The sequence below is a fragment of the Pararge aegeria genome, chromosome 6 (genome assembly GCF_905163445.1).
Source record: "Pararge aegeria chromosome 6, ilParAegt1.1, whole genome shotgun sequence".
NCBI lineage: Eukaryota > Metazoa > Arthropoda > Insecta > Lepidoptera > Nymphalidae > Pararge > Pararge aegeria.
Genome location: NC_053185.1, coordinates 12166558 through 12191095, shown reverse-complemented (window position 1 = coordinate 12191095; position 24538 = coordinate 12166558).

Below are 24538 nucleotides of genomic sequence, written 5' to 3'. Positions count from 1 at the left end.
AATTCCGTTTTTAAATAAGCTGGAGTTTTGCCTATCCGACATTCGACATCCGGGTAATATGGCTTCCGGCGTCTTATGATTTGCTCTGTCCTGATTCGCGGGGCACACAGCTTGAGAAACGATTGACATTGTACTCTCAAGATGGTGAAATGGCGACCTCCCACAGGTAAACGCAGCGTTGATACCCCACCTATGAGGGAGACATTAAATCAAACGAGTCGCAAGGAGCCGCTGGATCGTCCTTTCTATGTCCAGCCCTAGTCGTGTAAAGCTTAAAGTGTGATGATGATAATTAATTAAATTAATGTAAAAAGTTGCTTGGAATTTTCAGAGAACCGCAAACCGCAATAACATTAAAGAAGCAACAGTGTACACCGCAGTAGTCTTAACTTGTCGAGTGTTGTATAAAGCACGTCTCGACAGCGGCGTCAGAAATGTGAATGGTTAGACGTGGCTAGACGGCGCGGCACCGTATTTTGCTGTTCCGCTTTGTTAACCAAACGAGTTTCACGTCATTCTCTAAGCACTATACAGTTGTTTACAACGCCTCTTCAAAATCAGCGAAACATATGCATAACAAAACGTTCGTAGACGTTTTGAGACGTACCCACAACGTATTGTTTCACTACCACCACCTGGATGCCTGACATTCCGCTACCACCAACTGGCATTCCATATCAAATGATTCTGTATTATATTAGTATTTATGTATAAGTAGTTATTCATCAGTTATCTTAGTACCCATAGGTGAAACAAGCTACGCTTACTTTGGGGCGATGTGTGTATTGTCGTAATATATTTATTTATTTGTAATACGCATATGAAAACTTTGGTACTAGCTCTCATGATTACATTATTTTTTATTTTTACGCACCCACCTCTAATTTTTCTAAGTTATGTTATTAAAAATATTTCTTGCTTCAACGATGAAGGAAAACATCGTGAGGAAACCTGCATGCCTGAGAGTTTTGTATAATGTTCTCAAAGGTATGTGGAGTCCACTACTCCGCACTGGGCAGCGTGGGGGACTACGGCCTTAACCCCTTCTCAATGTGGGAGGAGACCCGTGCCCTGTTGTGGGCCGGTAATGAGTCGATATGATGACTAAAAAAATAAAAACAAACCGTCAATAATAGGTATATAGGAATGAGCAAAAAACCTACCAATTTTTTATGAAACATGTATACAACATATATACTAGTGTAGACATTCTTTGAATTTAAAAAGACAACAACTATTTCATTAACAGGAGCTTTAGGCTTGAGCCACACAGACAATTATGAATGCGTTGAAATGGCGCGGACGAAACCAACATATACAAATTACATAGATATACACAATATTTAAAACCACATGGTGAGTCGCCCGCACCAAGCGTGGGCTTCATAAATATAATTGCGAATAGTCAAAGTCAAAAATAACTTTATTCAAGTAATGCACTTATGTTTCGTAGGTAAGTTAAATGAAAAATGTGACACATGGTAGTGAGATGACAGCGATTACCATATTCGTGAACTTAAAACTTAAGCAACGAGTACTAAACTAATCATCAGTTGAGATTGCAGTCAAGTGCTAACATGTATTGAAATAAAAATTAAATAGTCTTAAAACTGATATATTCTGCATGAAAAAGAAAAAGACGACAATATATCCCTGACATGTGAGCTCAGACGTCAGATATGTGTGGCTTGCACCTTACTTTATTTCATTAGTTCCTTGTTCACTAATGGGTAGGTAAGTAGTCTTGATAGGCAAAGTTCCATTACACCAAGGACCGTCCCAGTTTTGAACCTGTGCAAGGTTTTAAACCTTACATTATGAAACAACACTGAGTAAAATGTTCTGTGTGAAACAACTTAATATGCTTCTTTTACGCTTTTTGCTTGATGCGAAATAAATGCACAGTAAAATCGCAAATGTTTTTTTAATTCTCAGAACATACTTTGTTTTACGTCAGTTGGAATTTTATCCTTTTTTATGCCGGTTCTAAATAAAGCTATCCATTTAAAACAGATCTTAATTGCGTTAGCGATAACAAAGTTGCGTTTACTGGATTCAAACTAGCAACGAACTGAGAAGGGTCTGCCATATAAGAACATTCTTTTGCTATTGTATCTAAGTCCACATGGGGTCCCGGGCTCACCCCATACTCCGTCCCCTTGTTAAGTTTTTGCAAGAAACGTGCTTACTCGACGTGCATTGTCAAAGAGATATAAAACTGCTTTGTTTTAGAGAAAAAGAAATCAGGGAAACGGATGCACGCATCTAACAAAAGGTAGAAACAGACTTTGCTTCTTAGTTATAATATACAAGCGGTTGCCCGCGTCTATTACGATCTTTTACAAATCCCGTGGGAACCTATCCGTCTTTCAAACTAACTCTATGCTAAAAATCAAGTTGAGTAGTTAAGTTGCTGAAGGAAGGATAGACACGCTTCCACGCACACGAACTCGCTTTCGCATTTCTAATATTAATAGCGCTATGTATTGAATACCTACTTACTCTATCCAGTCACTAACTACCTGAGTCTGACGATCAGATTACTACTGACAATGAACAATGATAAAGAACACAGAATAAACCTCTGCACAGCGTCTTCGCCGGCGAAGACGAGGTCCCCGACTTCTGACGTCATCCCGACGTGGCCTCACGCCCTCAGGCCGACGATCGAGCCCTATGGTTCAAACTCTTCCTGTAAGAGCCCCATTCCGAAGCTCGTCAACAAGCACACGTTATGCTGTTAAAATCGTTAGGTTTAATCAGTTACAGACAATCCGAAAAAAAATTAAAAAACCTAACTATCTTAAATCGCCATCTCTTAGAATGTAATCGAACTAACAGATAATTATGTCGCGTTGTCTGATAATAAACAAATAATTCGCAATAAAATAATATTGCAATTGAGAGTATAAACTATCCTATCTCTTAAGTTGGAACAAACACATATTTAAATAAAAATTTTAATCCGTTCACTAGTTTCGGAGTTCATCACGGACAAACATCCTGACATTGGAATTATGTATAATAGATGAGTGAAATATAATGTAAACAGTACGGTACCGTAAGTTTCAGGAACATTTTAATAATACGTATATTAAGTGTAGAAAAAAAACATATGATACGGAAACGTAAAGTGCAAATACGTTAAACCTCACGCACCACTACATTAGTGTTCCAGTACGACGTCGAATAGAAACCAAGGGGGGTCTCATATAACTACTGCCATACCTGCAGCCGGTTAGCCCCCTAACATCTAAGACTGTATCATCACTTACCATCAGGTAAGATTGCAGTAAGGGATTAACTTATAGTGGATTAAAAAAAAATGAAGCCTACACATGAAACACGACAGTCTCGACCAAACGTAAAGCGAAGAAAGATGAAACGTTGAGATATCGACCAACAGGCTAGACCAACGCTTTGTGGTTAAACAACCAGACCTCTAGTATAATATAGCTACTCGTGGAATACAACTATAGTCTTGCTGTATTTCTGTAAATTCCCACAACTGGAAAATGTTTGTGTGATGTACATAAATGTTTTTCAGTGTCTGGGTGTTAACATTTAAGTATTTATGTATATTATATTCATAAAAGTTTTCATCAGCTATCTTAGTACCCATATCACTCATATGAATAGATGGCCTGTCTCGCAGTATATTCATTTATTAAATAAATAATAATAATAATAAATATATTACAACGCACACATCGCCATCTAGCCCCAAAGTAAGCGTAGCTTGTGTTATGGGTACTGATGAATATTTTTATAAATAATATACATAAATATGTACTGAGAATAAACATATAAACACCCAGACACTGAATAACATTCAGGCTCATCACACAAACATTTTCCACTTGTGGGAATCGAACCCACGCTCTTGGACTCGGAAAGCTGCAAACTGCGCCAATCGCAATAAAAAATAATCCATAAAAGTTTAATTTAGGCCTGTAGGTACACAGTTAGGGCTAAACTTTTTATATCAAAATCTCTTACTAAATGCAGGCGCAATGCCGACGCCCATTAGCTTCACATATCGCAGACATAATCTACATTGCAGCGGTGCGGCCGTAAAATTAAGCTCCATAATTACGTTAAGGGAAACAAAAGGGGAATGTCGGCGCACCTACTAATAGGGGAAAAGGGAGACACCCAAAACATTCCGTGGAAAGATAAGAAACACTAGGTATTCAGTATTTTGTTGGTATAATAGCCTAATGGTTAGAACTTCGGCTTTACTTTCGACGGGCAGTTCAAATCCCATCACGCACCTCTAATTTTTCTAAGTAATGTGAGTTCGAAGCAATTAAAATACCATAATACACCTGTTATAAACGACTTAGACACCGGGAGGTATCTTTGCATCGTTCGAGTCCATAAAGGACAGAAGTGTATCGAAAATGCACCCGTATTAATATCAAAATACCCACCAACTCATGAACATTGGTTGTTAATCAAATATAATTTTAATTGTTTCTTGAAAACTATTTATTAATTAAATAATAATTATAAGCGTGTTTGTAAAAAACCTAATCAATTTAAAAAAAATATCAAGCCAATATGAATTAATTGTTATCAAAAGTTTAATTATTTACCAACTTTAAAAAATTACTGTAACACTTACTTTAACGGTGAAGGAACTTACGTGCCTAGAGTCCTTTATAATGTTCTCAAAGGCGCGAGGAGTCTACCAATCCGCACTGGGCCAACGCGGTGGATTACTGGCTGAACCCAATTGTGGGTGGCGATCCATGCCCTGTATTGGGCCGGTAATGATAATTCAAGCTTTATCAGCCCTTACAATTTGTCTTTGTCTTTGCTCCTGTAAATAAACCGCTAAACTACAATCCAAAAGCAATCCTGTTCACAAGTTTCGAAAGTATTGGCTGCTCCTAACTGCTCGTTCACTGTAAAGCGCTCGAAGTGAAGTACTCGTAGTTAAACAACGCAAAAAGCCTTTAGCGATGCAAGTTATTGAAGAAGTTAAACTTGAGTTTGGAAGAAAGAACGTAATGAGTGAAGAAAAATACTTCCTTTTTCTGGCTCGTTTACTGAGAATAAAGTGAGTGTCTTCAGTGCAGTCGAGTTTGCCATTAATCGCGCTTCGCTTCGCGGAAACAATCCTAGGTAGCGGTCAGAATGGTCGCCGTTCGACTTAATCGTTGGACGTTTAACCGACAAAAGGAACTATTTAATTCTAAGGCACGCACACTCACGTTTTCTACCATTGGAAACCTTTTATGGTGGCTTCGTGCACAGGAACAATTGTTAGTGGTGTTAAATCCCAAATGAATGCCGACGACAATGCAAGAATATCGATTTTACATAAATAAGCTATAAAAAAAACAATTGTAAATAGCTATGTTTTGCGGTGTCACGAAATGTATTCATTTACAAAATTTGGGCTTTATTAGGGTTCTATACCAAGAGGATAAAACGGCACTATATTACTGACTCCGTCTTCTTCCTAAAGAGTCTCTTTTTATTCCACTACAAGTTAGCCGTTGCCTGAAATCTCACCTGGCGGTAAGTGTCACACAGTCTGAAATGGTATCGGGCTAACCTGTTAGGGAGTATGGTAGTCATACCCCTAATTGGTTTCTACACGACATCGCACTGGAACACTATATCGCTAAGTGGCACGTCTTTGTCGGTAGGGTGGTATCTAGCCACGGCTAAAACCTCCCACCAGACCAGCCCACAGAAAATTCATAAACTATAAATTCCCAAATTGCCCCTGCTGGGAATCGAACCCGGGACCTCCTACTTTAAAAACATAACGCTCACCGTTGCGCCTGGGAGGTCGTCGAATTTATCTGTAACCAGGCTCATCACATGAACCGTGATAGTTAGACAGTTGAAATTTTCACAAATGATATACATTTGTTGCTGCTATAACAACAAGCATAGAACAGAACATAATGAAAGAAATATTTAATATTTGTTTCAATTTAAATTCACTTAAAACAAATATTTAACGGGGCAACCGTACAGCAGATATGTTTTTTTTGCCGTTTTTATAAATAAAGTCCGGAACCCTTCGTGCGCAACTCGCAATTGGCCCCTTTTTTATTTGACATAGGTAAAACGCTTAAAAACAGTATTTCAGTACAAATTAATCTGATCGAAGTTTTAAGTACCGGCAGTACCTAGTCGACTTTTAATTATTTTTTAATTTGTCAAAATCCGAAGCTACTCACAAGATTTTGTATGTCATAAAAACTAGAACTGACATAATTTTGTTAATATTAGAGAAATCGGCTAAAGCGAATTGTTGTAAATTAAAATTAACATCATTTCACCTTATCGACCGTAGATGAAAATAACAAAAATGGTATTTTGCAAATTGAAAAATGGAATAATCTTATCAAATAAGTATTGTTATCGGTTCTCGATATATCTACAAAGTTTGTACGAAATCGGACCGTTTGAAGAGGGTCAAAATCAAGTCCGTCCGTCAAAAGAGTCCGTTACAAACATACATACAAGTGAAGCTAATATAAAGCGTGTAAAAAAAATAAAACTTAGTTACTGCTGACACGCGAATCTCGCAGTCCCATTAGATCTTATTTATTCACTATCTATCCAGAAAAAATGTAGGTCTTGCCTACATCTAAGCTCGTATATTTCACCAATCCGTGGCTCTTATATTTCAGCAGAATATTTTACCCTTGTGTGCTCCTTATATTACAAACTTCCAACAAATAGGTAAAGTTTGCGGACGTCATGCCTGAGAATGCACTCAAACAAAGCCGATCTAGGAAGTTTCAAAGTTAATTTTTCGCTTACAGCGAGAAGGTAAGCGACAGTGCGTTTCCCAAATGGCAGCTTGTCGTTAACTTTACCAGAGTTATAAATCTCTTGAATACTGCCACTTTATCAGCCTTCGCTAGACGCCCACTAAACAGACACTTCAGAGCAACGTCAAAGGACTTTTTAATTGCTCTGTCGGACCACCTTTTCAAATTTACAACTTTAATATAACTTTTGCCTGATGTCTACTAACTGCCTGGTGATACATATACTTGCGTAGTTTTTTATATTATTTACTTATTCCACTTGAAGTCCTTGACTGCCATCTTACCTGCTGGTAAATGATGTTGCAGTCTATGATGATTACGGTTCATAGATGATAGCCAATAGATGGGACGGACTTACGTTCTTGGATATTATCTTACAAAAAAAAAAAACATAATTTAAATAACATAAAAGAACATAGTGTAAGAGAATACAGTGTCCAGTTAAATTATGAAAAATTATTTTATTTTCTACATTTGTCAAGCAAAGTGCTACAAGTATGCAGAGATTTAATGAAAGAAACAGATTTATGATTAAAGATGTACCCTCCAATAGGTTTCTACGCGACATCGTACCGGAACGCTAAATCGCTTAGCTGCACGTCTTTGTCAGTAACTAGCCACGACAGAAAATTAAGAAATTATAAATTCCTATATTTCGAACCCGGGACCTCCTACTCGAATCCACAGCGCTCACCGCTGCGACAAGGAGGTCTTCAATGCTATAAGTGCTTTTGCGTCTATAAATTTACGCAAGTGACAAAATCTCCAAAGCTCCATTTGGCTCCATTCTGCAAGCTAACGCATGCCAAGAGTGCCGAGAGTTGTCCTAATCCCGAAACGGGTCATGAATTTTTATAGAGTACATACACCATTCTCTTTTTATGATCAATATACCTAATAAATTAATAATGTACCAATCAAATTGAAATGTAATGGTTTCGCCTTAACAATACAGAAAAAGCACAATTTACATTTGGCGAGATACTTTAAATCAATACCAACTGCACACACAACATGCAAATAGCGTGAGCATATTATTTTTATTCTCCATTTTCACTTACATTTTGCGAGCAGTTGCGGAAATTGCAAAAGGTATTTATTTACGTAAGCGAAGGTTAGGAGCAGAGAAGCAAAACAGCTCTGGGAAGATTAATGGACTTAAAATTGCATCGCAGCTAAATGCAATACAGACGGTAGACACGGCTAGCTGTTTTATTGCACAGACATGTGACTGCACTGACCCGATTTTATTTTGGCAGAATTAAATACATTTACCTTTACTGGCGTATTCAAATTCAAATTCAAAATTTCTTTATTACAGGCACTTATGAAGCGTTTATACATATATATTTACATAATTGTAAGGGGATGGTGATAACGTCGTTCACCAACTTAAACCTAAAGCTACGAGGGTTCCAAACGCGCCCTGGTCTAAGAAGAGCCCACAGCAAACTTAGCCGGGTATTTTTTTTATCACCAAATCACATTAAATTGATATCAAGCTTTGAGGCTAGCGCAATTCACACCAAAGCTTTTTCATCGTTTATGTAAGCCTTAACATTATAAAAGGATTTTTCTGTAAGCTTACGTTATATATAAACTTTCAACTTATTGAGAGACATCTGAAAGATTTCATTCGATAATTTGTTATTAAATAGTATACAATTACATTAATGAATTAGCAATTTTAAGTAGCCTGGTAAACTTCACAACGAGTTTATTTTTGCTTCTAATTTTATTAATATTGTTACAGTCCATTTTTTTTTTATTTTTTTTTAATATTTTTATGGATTCAAAGATGTTAAGGCACGACGCACTCAAATCTGTTTTATCTTTTCCATTGGCTGCCTAGTTATGTAATTAAGTAGGTGCAATTGTAAAGGATGGATATAACATATTTCTTCACCAGGGGATTTTTAAGAAATAGAATTATTTAACGAAATATAATTATATTTTACTTTGCCGATATACAGGGAATTAAAATATGAAACATAAAGATATAAATAAACATATAAGTACACAATCCACACATACAATAAAACTGTTAGTTTGGTATAAAATTGAACCGTATGTAATGAACAGCTTTTATGTAGCGCTACTTATTCTGTATTCAGGTGATGATGTACAAAACACACGAAATTAGGTATATGTCATATACTTCTCACACCACTCGCTTGGCAATGCCTTATTACATAGCAAAGTATTGAAAAATCAAGTACGCCAATACATCCCATAGGCTTTGCGGGTAAGTCTGTTCATTCTAATATTGCTATCCCGCTCTATTGTATAGTGGCGTCCCTGTCACTCACCAGAGCCTGTGAAGCGCCAACCATAGATTATAGATCGTAAAAAAACCTCGAAACTTGATATTATTGCCTTGCAAGGTGTGTAAAATAGAGTATTAAATTCAGGGTTAAAGCTGCCTTAGTTTTGGGCGCCTCTAACACCATCGCTTTACATAGAATTCTAGATGTAGCAGCTTTGCTACGCTCGGAAGTTACTCAAGAATCCCTCGTTTGCTTGGGATTTATTCCGGCGCCCGTAACGTAAGACATTGCTTTACGCCCTGTTGAACAATCTCCTATAGAACTTATTGAAATTATTTACACTTATGAAGTTATGTTAGTATACTTAGCACTTATGTTAGTGTTACCGAATAAGACAGTATAGCAACATTTTATATCAATGGAATTACATATCGGGCTTAAATTATTTTATTTTTTGATACATAATTAAGTATAGTTTTATTATACCTATGCCCGTTGATTATTTACTTGTTGAAATAATTACAAATTACGGAATTAATACAAACTTACGCGATATTTAATAAATAAACATATATTACATTTTCCGGTCCTGAATTTCTAGTAGCGTTATGCAATATCTAACAATCGTAACTATCGTTCCCTTCTGCGTAAAGTTTAATTTATGATGTACTTTTCAAAAGCGTATACCTACTTTGAATGGAGCTATTTACCCAGAGATGACACCTTGCTTTTGTTTTCGTAATAGCCACAGAGACGCAGTTCTAGTCGCAGTTTTTCGCAATTCTATACGCATTTTACAAAACCTTTTAGATTCCATATTGGGAGAATGTCTCGTTTTAATTGCGGGAGGAGTATTGGGCGCAATATACAATTATCTGGCTATAAACATTAGGTTTTATAGAAATTTCTAAAATCATCATCATCATCATCTCAACCAATTGACGTCCACTGCTGGACATAGGTCTTTTGTAGGGAGTTTCACAATGCACGGTCCTGGGCCGCTTGCCTCCAACGGCTCCCAGCTACTCGCCTGATGTCATCTGTCCACCTCGTTTGGGGCCGACCTACGCTGCGTTTACCGGTGCGGGGTCGCCATTCCAGCACCTTAAGACCCCAACGTCCATCGGTTCTCCGAGCTATGTGCCCCGCCCATTGCCACTTCAGCTTCGCAACTCGCTGAGCTATGTCGGTAACTCTAGTTCTTCTACGGATCTCCTCATTTCTGATTTGATCACGTAGAGACACTCCTAACATAGCTCTCTCCATCGCCCGCTGAGTGACTCTGAGCCTTCTTATGAGGCCCATAGTTAGCGACCATGTCTCTGATCCGTAAGTCATCACTGGCAACACGCACTGTTCGAAGACTTTAGTCTTCAGGCACTGGGGGATTTTGGACGAGAAGATGTCACGAAAACGTTAGCGTTCACGTTCGTGTCACGTGTCACGTTCTAAAATCACTGCATCAATAACTTTGTTCCAATATTTCGTTTCGCACCACTGAATATAGTCCATCAATATACAATAAATATAGTCCATCCTATAATTTAATTGAGTGGAGCCGCGTAGTAACTATGTACAACTAGTGCGCTATATTATCTACGAGTGTGAGGCCCTTACCTAAAAGCAGGATATTAAACCGTCGTCCCTTTACTCGCTTTATTATAAACAAATTCTTTATTATATCATAAAATAGGTCTTTAAGTTTATGAAATAACGACGGAATTAAGTCCCGCTTAATGAAATTAGGAATCACCGTTTTACTCATTAATATCCCTTTTAGCGAGCACCTGGACTAAGGGTGACAGCGATTACTGCCACGCCATAGACAATAATGGAATTACGTTCTTCGGCTCTGAATTGGTGGGAATAATGGAAAATTGGTAGGTACTAGGTGGTAGGTAGGTAAAGTAAAATAGTTAAACCCCGCTATTTCGACCGCACTGTTTTCCCCGTTTTTAATGGGACGTATTTTTTTATCAGAAAACGTTGAATACACACTAACATTATTTAACTCACCGCGCCACATAGCCTGCCAATGTTAAATAACATTTACTCCTTAAGAATTAGACTCTGTATTTCAAAAAAGCTTAGGATAGTTTGTTCCGATAAGTAGGTAAATTCTTGAAATTTAAAAAAAGAATTGAAAAAACAATTCTTCATCGTCATTATTAGTTTAGATACGAAGGTTTTACTGTGTATTAGGACTTAAAGCAGGGATTGTCCTGTCGGGCTAGATTCTGTAACCTCGACAAGATAATATTTTAAGCAACTGAAGCTGTGTATAATACACATTGCGTTTATTTTAATAGAAAAGTTAATCTTAAGTTTCCTTCCGACATTAATAAAATTTGAAATAAGGCACTCCTAGTTATATTTATCACGTATCTAACTGCAAAAGATAACGTGAAAGTAGACGAGAATATTATAACGCGAATATTATTAGTTCGACCTAAAATTACCACGTCGAATTTTGTAAGAATCAACCAAAAAATCTATTTTATCAAATATCATTAATTTATAAGTATTTCTGAAGTTTTTGAACTGTGTGAGGCCGTGATTAGTTACCACCCTATCTATAAATATATGCCGCCAAACGATTTAACGTTCCAGTACGATGTCGCATAGCAACCGATTATATAATAGGTATGAGTATAATAGAACTATCATAACCCTAACAGGTTATCTTGTTACCATCAGACTACATCATCACTTAACATCAGATGAGTTTGCATGCAGCGACTTACTCGTACATGTACTTAGTACAATAAAAAGTTTACACTAAAAAGTGAGAAGAAAGATCAACCTTTGGTACGTGTGTTTATTCATAAGAATAAGATTACTAGTACTTAAGAAATAAGAATAAGGTTAGTGTTGGAGAAAATAGATAATTCGAACATTAAAAGTAAGAATAAAATTGCAGCGCAATATACCTACTGGGCTACATAAATTTAATAATTTGTTGCATGGAATGTTTCAATAAACCGGTACCGGTTGACATCTTTGAGATGTCTCTTAAAAAGTTCAAAGGTTTAATTAGCTTATAGAAAATTCCTATTATAGCATAAAGGATAACGTAGACGATAAAGAAGCTTTGGTGTGCTATCATTGCTCAAATCAGGTTGACCTTAAAATGTGAGATGGTGATAACGAAAAGAAGACCCGGTATAGTTTGTTGTGGGCTTCTATTTTGACCAGAGCGCGTTTGGAACTTTTGTTTTAAGTTTACGAATATGGTTATTTATCGCAATCATTTCACTAACATTTATGAACTCTTCATGAACCTCAAATATATACGCATCAAAAGTCCTTTGAAAATTGGAATGACTGTGTGAGATGGTCATAAAAGAAAGAAGACCCGTCTTAGTTTGTTACGGTTTTCTTCTTTGACCAGCGCGCGTTTGGAACTTTTGTTTTAAGTTTACGAATATGTTTATCGCTATCATCTCACTTGTACGCATTTTTCATGTACCCAAAGTACGCATCAGAAGTGCCATCTATGGGCCTATATTTTTGACTTTGACTTTAATACATTATATCACGACATATATCATTTTAACGGCCGACTGGCGAAGTGGGCAGCGAACCTGTTTTCTGAGTCCATAGCCGTCGGTTCGATTCCCACAACTGGAACATGTTTGTGTGATGAGCACGAATGTCTTCAGGTTCTGGGTGTTTATTTGTATATATATTATAAGTATTTATGTATATTATGCATAAAAATATTCATCAGTCATCTTAGTACCCATAACACAAGCTACGCTTACTTTGTTGCTAGATGGCGATGTGTGTAATGTCGTAGTATATTTATTTATCATGCAGACACCTTCCAATAAGTAAAATGTGACACTAGCGAACTGTTATGAACCAAGTGGTGTGGATTCAGTCACCATCAATTACGTTAATAGCATTATCGGTGTTGCGCTGTTCTCTAGGTAGTTATTTGTTTGCGATACCAATACAGGCAATTAAGTGATAAGGCATGACTATTAATAAAAAGCTCTTTTAATTGCTGTCATATATTGGCCATTTACTTTAATTGACTGAACTATTTTCAACAGTCAGTATCGCAAAATTTTCCCTACTTATTTAAAATTGTATCGTTTTCATCTTATTTATACGTAAGTCTTAGCCGAAAACAATTTTAGGTAATATCTTACGTATTATATGCCACGTACCTAAATTATCACAAGTGTCATTTTTTGTATTATTAATTGATGGTCCTGAAAACAAAATGTGTCTGTAATAGCAGCTGCAACTACGCTCTTCTGAACGGAAAAGAGCAATAAAAAATAATTCAAATATAAAAGCTAGCTACTACTAATTAAGTCCCTACAACTGATCTACCATTAGGTACAATCATAGGTTAATAGAAAGGAGCACAAAATACCACACAGAATCTTTCATCCTAATCAACCATGATTACAGGAAAGATAAATTATGTAGTCAACATATACTACTAACCAACCTAATGCTTACATAATCCCTATCCCTATTCCTATTCCTACTAATTATCCCTACTAATATTATAAATGTCAATGTAAGTTTGTTTGTTACGCTTTCACGCAAAAACCACTTAACCGATCCTCATGAAACTTGGTACACATTTTCTTGGAAGTGTTAGAAGTAATATAGGATACTTTTTATCCCGACATTAAGCTCGGTTCCGTTGGGTGAGAGGATGAAAGTGCTTGACGATTTTACAACACAACTTCGACAAATTATAACTGATTTAAATAATTATTTTTGTACTATAGAGGTTAATATTGGTTTAATTTTGCCCAAACTGTGGTTGGAGATAGAGGAAATAACTCCTCAGCGGACAGCAGCAAACCCCTCATTTAAGGCTTAGCAATACTTTAATTTTTTTTAGAACTACAACTAAATTTAATGCCACATTAAAAAATAAAATCAAACGCAGAAAAATAGCTAGTTTTCATAATACGAGTAAAATTAATGTGATTCAAAATATGTATTACCAATTCTTTTGCACAGCATTGATATATATGTTCTCACTTATCTAAGTGACTAAGAAAATCCTCGGGTTGAAACGGTCGACATAACTTTTGTCTAATAACTGTATTATACGATATTCTGACCTTTCACCAGTCCTTGAATGAAATATTATTTTTATTCATAAGTACATGAAGAGATTGAAAGCGGTCCAAACGACGCAACGTCTCGCCAGCCCATGTACAGACATCTGCGACCTTATAGGGATAGCGACCCTTCACCCCAAAACTATTTATTTTGTTATCGACTCCCCAAAGTCATTCCGAATACGCTTAATTCGCTTTTTGTTGTTTGAGCAAGTTTCATTTAGCAAACAATTGAATTTGCGATCTATTTTTTACCAGAGTACCTACGACAGAGCAAGGATAGGAATGTAGGTATAGAACACGATGTATGTGTTGCTTTTTTATTACTATAAATGAATGCTAAATGAATGATGATTTATACGAAACCGTTGCGAGAAAGAGGCGTGCCTCGTACGAGATGCGGACGAGACACGGATACAATACTTCACGAACGTATTTGACTACCTCCTTTTTTTTCTAGTAAATAAATAGATTAATATGGGGCTTGGACTCAGAAAGCAGGATCGCTGCCCACTGCGCAAGTCAGCCGTCCTTGGCACAATAAACTGCCTCCGCTGAAGATTGAATCCTCGGCGGGGGCATTTTAAAAATATAAAATTCCTTAATTTCCGCTGGTCTAGTCGTGCCGCGCCGTGCCGCCAAGCAATTTAGCGTTCCGGTACGATGCCGTGTAGAAACCGACTAGAGGCTTTATATAACTTCTATACCCCTATAAAGTTAACCCGCTACCATCTCAGACTGCATTATCACTTACCACGAGGTGAAAAAAAAAAACGAAATGTAGCTGACGCAATAAATGTAGAATACCTATTACAAATAACTGCGATAATAACCTGCAGTACTGCATGATAAGGGTTTGCCATGGAATTCATTTATTAAGTATGTTTACTGAAAAAACATTTTTAGGTAAAAATCTAAAACTACCCTCTTAACAACAGTTACTCCAAGTTCTTCGTATCGATTTATAGTGCGTACGTGTCATAAAAACCGAAATAAGAAAAGCACAAACCTACCTACTGTATTTGTGATGTGGGGTGAAGTCGGGATAATCCCCCGCGTACTGGCGCCGACCGGCCGGCCTGGCGAAGTGGGACACATACCGACACTGACATACTCTACCAAGGACTACTTCCGTAGAAGCGACGCAATAGAATCGCAATTGAATACGATGGCACGTAAAAATCTTTATAGGAATAGCTTCCTTGGACTTCGTTTTAAGTTCCTGCGTTTTAAATTAATAAAGTAGCTATAGGTCGCATCACGTAAAAGAACCTCTGAATTTCTTGCGAATGAGTGCAAATTTATGAGTTAATGTATGTTTGCAGACTGTATGTTGTAACTGCTCCGTTGGTCTGAATGAATAGTACTAGGTTTATCGATGTAGATATTATTAGTACTAATAATATTTTTTGGAAATTGGCGGTGATTCGTCCCCGTGCCTTGGAGAGCATGTAAAACGGTCGGTCCTGCGCCTGATCTCTTTCCACTCGTGCCAGAGCTGCCGTCTCTTCGGACTATGAGAGTTAGGGAATAAAGAGTTCACCTGTGTTTGCGCGAACACTTGTGCACTATAATTTCACCCGCCTAGTTAAAAAATCTCTGGGCCACAGCAGCGCCCGAAATTGATCAATTGTTATAAACATTATAATTACGTATCTATTATAACAAGGCATCTAAGCAGTGATAGCCCAGTGCTTAGGACTTCAGCCTCACATTCAGCGAGACCGAGTTCGATCAAAAATAATTTCCAGTACTTTTTAAGCCATTAAATATCACTTGCTTTAACGGGTAAGGAAAATAACGTGATCGTATGTTGTTCTCAAAGGCTCATTAAGGATAATCCCACCTAAACGCCACTTGGCCAGCCATAGTTCACCACGTATCAGGGCCTAAACCCTCCTCATTCTGAATGGAGGATTCTGAGTAATTATAACAAAATAATAGGGTGAGAACTATATTCTTAATAATTTTAGCGCAGAAAGACCACCAGAGCTTTTTTTACGTGACACAATGTATACCTAAATTGCAAGCAAAGCTTAAACTGTAAACTGCTTAAACTGCAATTAATGAATATCATAACACAATATGTAACGACAAAGTTAAATGGACCAAACACGTTGTGGTCTGCTCCCAAAATGCTACCGAACGCCGAAAACGTAAGAAGAATAATTACTCGCGTCGCCTAAAAAGAGCGACTACGCAAAATTATGTGTATATGTGGGTTTGGATCGAATGAGATTTATATCTGCGGCCTGTAGTTACAATCGCATACTGATGTACGAACTTAATATTGTTTTTATTAACTTTATTGGAAGAGAAACAAAACAAAACCCGGAAAAATGTTATTCTGCAAAAGCGGCCGAATCAGTACAAGTGATCTTAAAAAGAACTTGAACAAGCTTGTAGAAACATTGGAAACATACCGAACTTAGTAAGTAAAAATAAATTTACAGAAATTACATAATATATGTTCATGCTTAGGCCACCAATCCGCAATGGGCCAGCGTGGTGGACTAAGGCCGTAACCCTTTCTCATTGTGGGAGGAGACCCGTGCTCTGTAGTGGACCGGTAATAAGTTGGTGTGATGATGATGATTCATGCTTATACCCTTTTTTTTTTTTTGTTGACGGGGGGGAAATCTTCTTAAAAGATACCCAATTCTCTGTGGGGAATTTGGGTTAAGTGGGATTTCTACCCACTAAAACCCCCTCGGTTGCCAGCCTCAGTACATAATGCTTATACCCACATAATTATCTAGGTAAAAATACATATCAAAATACATTTCCAGTATCCACCAAGTGAGATAAGGCTTAACTTGTAGGGTTGGGAATAAATAAATCTATATATATAAAAGAGGATGTTTGTATATATGTCATCGATAAACTCAGAAACTATTTGACCGATCATTATGAAAATTGGTATGCTTATGTATTTTTTCACGGAGAAGGTTTATATGCTATGCCCATTGATGTAACTCCCCACCAGGCGGCGCTGTCAAGTATCGACTTCCGCCCCGTTCAACCGATTGTCATAAAAATTGGTATGACCATGTATTTTTCCACGGAGAAAACGAACATGCTATGTCCATTGATGTAACTCCCCACCAGGCGGCGCTGTCAAGTATCGACTTCCGCTCCGTTCAACCGATTGTCATAAAAATTGGTATGACCATGTATTTTTCCACGGAGAAAACGAACATGCTATGTCCATTGATGTAACTCCCCACCAGGCGGCGCTGTCAAGTATCGACTTCCGCCCCGTTCAACCGATTGTCATAAAAATTGGTATGACCATGTATTTTTCTTCGGAGAAAACGAACATGCTATGTCCATTGATGTAACTCCCCACCAGGCGGCGCTGTCAAGTATCGACTTCCGCCCCGTTCAACCGATTGTCATAAAAATTGGTATGACCATGTATTTTTCCACGGAGAATGTAAATATGATGTCCATGTTATTAAATATCACCATCATATAGCGCTTCAATGCATTAAGTTCTATAGCGATCAACTGATTCAAAATTTTATATGCGGCAATGAATGCAATAAAATGTTTTCTCATTAAATTCAATGAGTTATTTTACAACTTATATTAAATAAGAAAATAAAAGAAATAACTAACCTTCTTTTGTAAACAAAAAAATATAATTTACTTAAAAAGCAAATCAGCTAACTTCAAATATATCATTTGTTATTGAAAATTATTATTTATCTTATATTTTTAGAAAGAAGTTTATTTTATGAAAAGTCCCTAATTTTTTTTTTTAATTAAATTTTATCTTTTAAAACATTAATTACATCTAAACGCGAGTGATAATATCATTAATAATTACCATGTCCAAGCTATTGGTTGTACAGGATATTGCAATAGTTGTCTCTGTTTCTTCAACGTAATCTTAGAAAATATTTTTTTTTATTTCAAACGCACTTCATCGATTAAAAAACTAAAAGTTATCATTTTTGCTTTAGTACTCACCGATTACTTGATTGGTAATTGTATATGACCAATTATTTTCACCAAACGCATTATCAGCATAACTGCACAAATTTTCGAAAGTATACCTAACCTACCCTTTTTGCGTAAAATATTTATTGAGCAGCTGATAACTTGTATATTATCAAAATATATAAAAGGCAAAGGTCACTGACTGACTGACTGATTGACTGATCTATCAACACACAGCTCGAACCACTTGACGGATTGGGCTGAAATTTTGCACACAGATAGTTATTACAACGTAGGCGTTCGCTAGGAAAGGATTTTTTAAAATTCCATCAGGGTTAAATATGGGATGAAAGTTTGTAAAAAATTCTTCATTTATCAATTTATTTTTCAAGCTACATCAATTAAACTTTGATTTTAGGTTTTCGATTTATAATGAAGAAATACGTATTTCATAGGGGATCAAAATTTATATGAAAGTTTCTGATTTTCTAAGTAATTTCCGTTCATATTTTTCTATAAGCAGCAAGACCTTTTTTTAACCCTTTGTAGAAACTTTGGTATATGCTTTTAAAAAATATTATTTTTTTCAGTATTAATAGTATTTGTGGCGTTCGCAATTCACTTCTATCACTCTCTGGTGGTGCAGAAATGCGAAACGTCCGTTCAAGACATCAAGCAGTTAGAAAACATGAAACGGGAAAACATTTACCCTTTGTAGTAAATTTAACAAATCAATAATAAAAATTAACGTGAGCGAAGCCGCGGGCAAAAGCTAGTACATAATAAGAAAGTACTTAAACCATATTTAAAACTTATACAAATTGCTTAATTACATAAAAAGAATGTAATGGCTTTTCAAACGGTGTTGAAATGTATGGACAGACTCTGAATAACAGATTTCCCAGGGGAAAGAGATTCACGGTGTTACAGATTTAACAGTGAATGATTCATTATAGCTCTGGGAGTAAGAAAGATAAGTGAATATACTAAAATAATACCGCAGGTTAATGTTAGTTTTTTTAAGTTTTCAAACAATTATTAGTATTATTGGAAAAGTAGTTGAGAAATGAGAAACAAAAAAAAAGAATACATTACATATGCCAGCGAGTGTTTTTTCTCGCTTTCGGCAGATGGCGCGGTCACTGGTACATCGATCGTTAAAAAAAACTGTAGTTTCGCGTTCGCGGATATGTGGCTGATGCAAAAAATAGATAAAAACAATCCTTGATGCGGATTATGTATCATGCTAAAATTTCAGCTCGATCGGTGCAGAACTTTTTGAGTTTTTGAAGCGTACGCAAACCAACATAACATTTTTATAAATAAATATTACATGATACACTAAAAAAAAGAAAGCTATACAGTTATGTATAGATTGGGTCTTATTGCTCAAGCAATCTCTTATAGACATATCTTGCTTGAAAATTATATATACCTATCTACCTAGTTTTTATTAATTAATACACATTATAGACACTTCCTCAATCTATCCAGTGTTTAACATGGTTGACTACAAATTATCTGGGTATTTTCTTCAAATTTATACTCCACATCAAACAGTCTCAGATGTTGAATTTACAATGAACTACTGCTAGGTAAGACTTGCTTGTCTTTAATTATAAATAGCACGGTAAAGATTCTCGAGCTTTTCGTGGAGGATTTAGCTTAATTTTCTTAATATACAATGGAATTCCGCAAAGTTACGCCTTTATAAATCGAATATGTACTCATTAATAAAAAGAAGCCACTTGCGGCTGTTGCGTTATCTGCGGTTCTGAATCTTGCGGTTCCAGTAGCTGTGTTTGATCAACTATAATTCAATTTTCCTGTATATTAACCTCAGTTGAGAAAGGCAAAAAAAAATCCCAGCTCGGTTAGTGGTTAAGAAAGGTGAATGTATCGATAAGCGATATAAAAAGCCTTAAACTATAGAACCCCAAATGAGCTTCGTGTTTCATTTGAGATTTGTATCGGGTTGCTACTGAGCTACCCACATTATGTGGCTTCGTGCGCTCACCAGGGTCGACAGTTACGTTGTTTTACCCGACTGTGAGACGAAAAGAATGGTGGACTTTTTATTAAGAACCATATTTCATTACAAACCATAATTTAAATATATTACAGTTTCGTACTATACGTGATTTTGGCTGGTAGTAAATATTTTTCGTACATCCCTACTAATCCCTACTAATATATACTATATATACTACACACGCAAAAACTGCTAAACCGATCCTCCTCACGAGGGGATGAAAGTGTTTGACGATTTTACACCATAACTCCGACAACTTATAACCGATTTAAATAATTATTTTTGTACTATAGAGGTTATAATATGTGTTTAATTTTGCCCAAACTTTGTGTAGATCTGATGAATGTCGTTAGAGATAGAGGACAGAACTCCTCAGCGGACTCCTCATTTAAGGCTTAATTTTTTTAGAACTACAACTAAATTGAATGCCACATCAAAAAACAAAATCAAACGCGGACAAAGTCGCGGGCAACAGCTAGTAATTTTATAAATGCGAAAATGAATTTGATTGTTTGTCCTTCCTTCACGCCCTAACGAAGCAACCAATTAACTTGATTTTTGGCATAAATTAAGTAGAAAGGACGGAAAGTAACGTAAGCTGCTTCTTATCCCACGAAAATAAACGGTTCCCACGGGATCTGTGAAAACACTACATAAAACTCGGGCGAATAACGTGGGCAACCGCTAATTCTACATAAACCGAATAAAACCGAATTTTTAACATTTTTTATTTTATTTTTGTTTTTCGGTCTAATAACTAATGCTGCCCTTAGGCCCTTTATTAGTTTATAATTATTATTTGGTGTAATATTTTTTTTTATAATTATTTACCTATAGTAAAACACCTAAAGCTTACGTAAGTACGTACCCCTTTATTCAGACCGTGTAAAGTTTGTTTCTCGCCAGATTTTCCATATTATAAGGCAACCCTTGTCAAAGCAACAATGGCTGAGCTATATAGTATGTTTATATTACACAGGGCTGTATCGTACACACGTAAAAAATGTTTTTTTTGTATGTACCTTATTTCTCTTCAGAAAATACCTATCTTTTAATAACTTTATATAATTTAAGTTCTAAACTTCTGTCTACATAAACAACCCTAGCAATATGTTTACTGAGCACACATATTATTTCACAGTTACTAAAAGTCAAAAAGGTTTCGACTTTGAGTGTCTGTGAAAAAATATTTTTCGACTTTATACAAGGCGAAATGAGATGTTATTACCTCTGAAGGAAAAGTTCTAGATTATGAAGACCAACTAGACTAAGTAACAAATATACATTTCAAAACAGGGCACATAATATCTCTTTTACATATGGTATAAGATATTACATAATACATTATAGGACTTTGTTTCTAGAAGTTATTAAGAGTCAATTAGTTTATTTCATAGATAATATCAATTCTCATCTGATCAACAATCCCACGAAGCACTTTAGCGCGATTGTGCGGAATGTAGAGATAACAATATCTCACTGCGTGGGAGCGTTAATTGATCTGTCTCAAATAAAATTAAAAAAAGCAAAAAAAATCCAAATCCCATCGTGTACAGTGTGCACCAAGTGAACGAATAAGCTTTTTCATTCTCTTTGATAAGTCTGCCATATCGGAAACCAAAACGCTCGGCATAAACGATGCTTTAATATTGTGGAGGATCAATAGGTCGGGCTCAAAATAAATGGAACAATGGATGAGACGGTATCAGTGCAACCGCTTAAAATGCTTTCCGTGTTCGGACGCGTCCGGTGACCGTCGGACGAACCATCCGGAAGTAAACCCATACCTACATACAATCACGTTATCTATCCAACCAAATATATTTAGTACTAAGCTGAGTTAAGTTTATCATGGCAATTTATCATGGCAAGGCGTAATATTGTTGATAAGTGAAGTACACTGATTAAGATTTGACCGATTCCCGGCAGGGGGTTCCCGGCAGTTTGGGAATTCATTATTATCGAATATCTCTAGTCTGGTCGGTAGGAGGCTTCGGCCGTGGTTAGTTAACACCCTACCGCATAGACGTGCCGCTAAGGGATTTAGTAACCCGGTACGTTGTCGCGTGGAAACCCATAAGGCTTAAATATACCTGCCATACTTTCTGAGGTAAGCCCGCTACCATTTTAGACTGCACCGTGAGATTACAGTCAAGAGCTAACTTGTAGTATTATGAAAAAATACTTCTAAGTCAGAAGTCAGAGACGAAGTTCGTGACATACAGGGTGCCACCAAAATCAGCCAGGTTTAGGCTCTTTGTCACAATCCCCTAAGAGAAACCTGGCCTTCAAGGATATATTCACTATGCAGTCTATCAAAAGGAGATTGCCTAACAAGGAGGGCAGCAACTATGATGGGTTTCGAACTATAGAACATTGGTGAACTATGATCGCGGTTATTCGGAACATCAATGCAACCGGGACTTTAATCGCTTATGCAATTTCATACTGATTGAGATAGGAGATAATATACCTGGTCAGCTGGGTCAATGATATATAATAATAACGACTGAGAAAATCTTACTACTATACCTAAAGCTACATTATGAGTACACTTAAAGATGTAGACAAACAATAAAAACAATTACCTTATCCAACTAACCAAATATTGAACTTGTATGAAAAATAATGGTCATTTCAAACCATTAATTTCACTTATAAGCAGGATGTGAACGTTTGTCGAGATTGTAGCGATAAGTTTTACGTTTACTTTTGAAACGTTGAAATGAAACGTTCTATAAGACCTTACACTTGAAGGTGCGACATATTTTATTCATGAACAGAGAAGAACCGTGTTGACATCGTAATAAATTTTATTATATCGATCGAATAATGCTCCAGCATTATATCAAATGAACGTTTGAAGGGTAGTCGTATTCAAATAAGGATAACCTTAATACCTATATCTTATAAGACGTTTTTTAAATATATAGACTAAAGTTTGTCGTCATATTTAGAGATTAATTAATCAAACAACCTGGAGGGCAGTCCTGACCTTTGGAATGCGGATGAGAATCGAATGCCCAAGCGAAACCCTTCGAAAATTTACATGCGATTTGAACTACGTAAGCTCGTGAAGACTCATACTGTATCGAAATACATTAATTATGACGAAATTTTTGAATTTAATGTAAGTAGGTACCCGTTAAGAATTAAAAGAAAGTGCATCAAGTTGCCAACAAAAATATAAATTAATGGGTACCAAGGGCGGTTATAAATATCAATTAATTTTTTTTTTATTTTTTTTATTTTTTTAATGGCTTGCGTTTGTACCAATTGGGTACGATTTACTTCGCCAATGTCACGTGGTATGGAGGAGACACGCTTTTGAGAATGATCGGTGAAATATGAGGAAGACCAAATTTTAATCTTGACGCATTTAAATAAGTAGCAGATTTTTTGCTTCTCCTTTATGAGTTAATTTTCAACAGAAAACACCACAGAAAAACAGATAATTAGAATGTTAGTCGGTTGGAGATAGGAAGGTTCTTACATATATATTTACAACTTAATATTATTACACTTAACATATTTACATAGGAATCTACAGACATTAACAGACACTCAACATTAAGAGGACGAGGAACTTTAATTAATGATAATAAAGGAGGTATGCGAAACATACATTTTATCATATTTGCAAGGGAGTGTCTAAAATAAATTGTATTTGATAAAATGTCATTAGATAAAAACGATAAATCTTGGGCCTTACAAAAGCACTTACGCTGTATTATATTTTAATGAGAGGGTACCCCAAAAAGTTATCGTGAGTAAGCAAATTGTTGCCCTAATGCATCTCCCCAAAGATGCCTAAGCCAAGTCCCACATGTTATGCTAAAATATTTTTTGTAGTTACGTATATATATCAATTTGCAAACTATTGTGTGCTGTTCGCCAGTAAAATTATGCAAATAACGAAAAGCGGGAGAAGATATCTAAAAGAAGAAATTTATCAATTAAAGTTTCTACCCACAACTCTACAATACCATTTCGGCTTGAAATAAGTAATTATGAAACTCGAATTGTTTTGTAGTTTATTAATTTTTTAAGACATCTGCCTTACTTCTTAGTATTGCGTTATTATGACTAACGCTCCGTTATTGCGAGCTGATAGGTATTAATTGGTCCAAATTAAAGAACGCAATGAACGTGGGACTGCGGTACTAAATAACTATACATAAAGGAAATGCTTAGTTATGTAAGTAACTTGATGTACGTATCTAGAGATTTTGTGCTTAAAAGCTCTAGATGCCTACTCGTTAAATTTAAATTATAGATAGATTTTATACGTTTAAGGAGGTAAGGACAATTTGGCTGATACTTCACTAGTTTTGTACAGATTTATTTATTAGTATTGCTTTTATGGAGTGTAGGGTAAATGATTAAGCGGCATTT